This window comes from Rhincodon typus, chromosome 3, assembly GCF_021869965.1.
Source record: "Rhincodon typus isolate 14 chromosome 3, sRhiTyp1.1, whole genome shotgun sequence".
Lineage (NCBI taxonomy): Eukaryota > Metazoa > Chordata > Chondrichthyes > Orectolobiformes > Rhincodontidae > Rhincodon > Rhincodon typus.
The window spans coordinates 126,061,995-126,065,670 of NC_063334.1; the positions used below are offsets into that span (position 1 = coordinate 126,061,995).

General features: G+C 46.2%; 1 protein-coding gene across 1 annotated transcript in view; it reads right to left on the reverse strand.

Moving 5' to 3' along the window:
* Positions 1-3,676, reverse strand: part of c7a (complement component 7a) — a 23,858-nt gene that overhangs the window by 8,707 nt on the left and 11,475 nt on the right. The window lies entirely within an intron of this gene.

Genomic DNA, 3,676 nt, shown 5'->3' on the forward strand with positions numbered 1-3,676 from the left:
TCGGAGGGTCAGTGCTGAGGAAGTGCCGCACTGTCGGAAGGTCAGTGCTGTGGGAGCGCCGCACTGTCGGAGGGTCAGTGCTGAGGGAGTGTTGCACTGTCGGAGGGTCAGTGCTGAGGGAGTGCCGCACTGTCGGAGGGTCAGTGCTGAGGGAGCGCCGCACTGTCAGAGGGTCATTGCTGAGGGAGCACTGCACTGTCAGAGGGTGAATAGTGTAATAGAGTCAATTAACACAGAAACAGACAGACAATTCCGCCCAACACATCCACATCGGCCAGGTTTCCCAAATTGAATTAGTCCCATTTGTCTGTTTTTGGCCCCGATCCCTCTAAACCTTTCCTACCCATGTACATCACCAAATGTTTTTTAAATGTTGTAATTGTACCCACCTTTACCACGTCCTCTGGTGGCTCATTCCATACATGAACGACCCTCTGTATGAAAAAGTTGCCCCTTAGGTCCCTTTTAAATCTTTCCCCTCTCACTGTAAACCCATGCCCTCTAGTGTTGGACTCCCCTACCCTGGGGACAAGACCTTGCCTATTCACCTTATCGATGCCCCTCATGATTCCATAAACCACTCTAAGGTCATCCCTCAGCCTCCAATTCTCCAGAGAAAAGTCCCAGCCTATCCACCCTCTCCTTAAAACACAATCCCTCCAGTCATGGCAACAGCTTTGTAAATCTTTTTGCACCCTTTCCAAATTAATAATCGCCTTTCTATATCAGGTTGACCAGAAATATATGCACCACCCTCTGTGTGAAAAATGTGGCCTTCCCAATGTCTTGTACAGCCATAACATGACATCCCAACTCCTGTACTCAATGCTCTGACTAATAAAGGCAAGTGTGCCAAATGCTGTCATCACCACTCAGTCTACATGTGACACCACTTTCCAGGAACTATGTATCTGCACCCCTCGGTCTCTCTGGGCCTTCTCCAAGGCCCTACCACTAACTGTCTATGTGCTGCCGTGGTTTACCTTTCCAAAATGCAACACCTCACATTTATCTGACTAAAACTCCATTCCTTGGTATCTTGGGCCAGTTGATCAAGATTCCATTGTACTATTAAATAACCTTCTTCACCGCCCACTATACACCAATTTTGGTGCCATCTGCAAACTCTCTAACCAGGCTCCTGTATTCACATCCAAATTGTTTATACAAGAGATAAACATCAGTGGACCCAGCACCAATCCTTGCAACACACCACTGATCACAGTCCCCCAGTCTGAAAAACAACCCTCTATCAGCACCCTCTGTTTCCTACCTTCAAGCCATTTTTCTCTCCAGTTGGCTAGCTCCTCCTGGATCCCATGTGATCCAACCTTACCAAACAATCTTTTATGCGGTACCTTGTCAAAAGCCTTGCTAAAGTCCATCCAGACAATGTCTAGCACTCTGTCTTCATCAATCGTCTTGATTATCTCTTCAAAATACTCAATCAAGTTAATGAGAAACAATTCCCCCACACACTAAGCCATGCTGACTATCCCTAATCAGTCTTTGCCTTTCCAAATGGATGTAGACCATGTCTCTTAGAATTCTCTCTAATAGCTTACTCACCAATGACGTCAGGCTCACCAGTCTATGGTTCCCTGGATTTTCCTTGCAGACTTTATTAAATAATGACATCACATTAGCCACCCTCCAGTCTTCCAGCACCTCACCCGTGGCTGTCGATGATACAAATTTCTCAGCAAGGGGCCCAGCAATCTCTTCCCTCACTTCCCACAATGCCCTGGGATACACTTGATCTGGTCCTTGGGATTAATCTAACTTTATGCATTTTAAGACTTCCAGCACCTCCTCTTCTGTAATATGGACTCTTTTCAAGACATCACTATTTGTTTCCCTGAGTTCCTTAGATTCCACATCTTTCTCCACTGTAAATACTGACGTGAAATATTCATTTAGAATCTCTCCCATCTCCTGTGGCAACAAACATAGACAGCTTCATTGATCTTTAAGGGGCCCCATTCTCTCCCTAGTTACTGTTTTGCCCTTAATGTATTTGTAGAATCTCTTTGGATTCTCCTTGACCTTATCTGCCCAGACTGTCCCCTTTTACCATCCTGATTTCCCTCTTTAGTGTACTCAGACACCCCCTACACTCCTCAAGGGATTCACCTGATCCCAGCTGCCTATACCTGACCTGTGCTTCCTTCTTTTTGTTGACTGGAGCTGTGTATTTCTAGTCAGCGAGGGTTCCCTGCACCTGCCAGCCTTGCCCTTCACACTAACAGGAACAGGCTGTCCCTGAACTCCAGTTATCTCACTTTTGAAACCCTCCCACTCACTGGACATCCCTTTACTTGCCAACAGCCTCCCCCATTCATCCTCTCCCCCTCCCCAACTTTTCAAAGTTCCTGTCCAATACTATCAAAAATGACCTTGCACCAGTTTAGAGCTTTAACTTGTTGACGAGGCCTATCTTTTTCCATCACGACTTTAAAACTAATAGAATTATGGTCACTGCTCCCAAAGTGCTCCCCCACTGACACCTCAGTCACTTAACCTGCTGTATTTCCCAAGAAGAGGTCAGGTTTAGCTCCTTCTCTAGTGGGTACATTACATATTGCTGAAGAAAGTTTTCTTGAACTAACTTAACAAATTCCTCTCAACCAAAGCCCTTAACACTACGGCAGATCCAGTCCATGTTTAGAAAGTTAAAATCCCTGACTATTACAATCCTATTATTCTCACAGCTATCTGAGATTTCCTTACATATTTCCTTCTCAATTTCCCACTGGCTATTGGCATCCGATCGTACAATCCCATTAACCACACCTGGAATATCGTGTGCAGTTTTCTGAGGAAGGATGCTGTTGCTCTCGAGGGAGTGCAGCGAAGGTTTACCAGGCTGATTCCGGGGATGGTGGGACTGACGTATGAGGAGAGACTGACTAGGTTGGGGCTGTTTTCGCTAGAGCTCAGACGAATGAGGGGGGCTCTCATAGAGACTTATAAAATTCTAACAGGACTGGACAGGGTAGATGCAGGGAGGATGTTCCTGATGGTGGGTGTGCCCAGAACCAGGGGTCACAGTCTGAGGATTCAGGGTAGATCATTTAAGACGGAGATGAGGAGACATTTCTTCACCCAAAGAGTGGTGAGCCTGTGGAATGCATTACCGCAGGAAATAATTGATGCAAAACATTGAATGTATTCACGAGATGGCTAGATATAGCACTTGGGCAAATGGGATCAAAGGTTATGGGGAGAAAGCAGGATGAGGATATTGGGTTGAATGATCAGCCATGATCGTGATGGATGGTGGAGCAGGCTTGAAGGGCCGAATGGCCTCCTCCTGCTCCTATCTTCTGTGTTTCTATGTTTCTCTGTAAACTGATCACCCCCTTTCTTATTTCTCAGTTCCACCTATGTAGCCTCACTGGTCAATCCCTCAGGAATATGCTCTCTAATAACAGCTGTGATGTTTTGCCTCATCAAAAACATCACTCCCCTCCTCTCTTGCCTCCCCTGCTATATCCTTCCCATAGCATCTGTACCCCGGAACATTGAGCAACCAGTCCAGTCCCTCCCTCAGACATGTTTCTGTAATAGCTGTGATATCCCAGTCCCATGTTCCCATCATGTTTCTGTAATAGCTGTGATATCCCAGTCCCATGTTCCCATCGTGTTTCTGTAATAGCTGTGATATCCCAGTCCC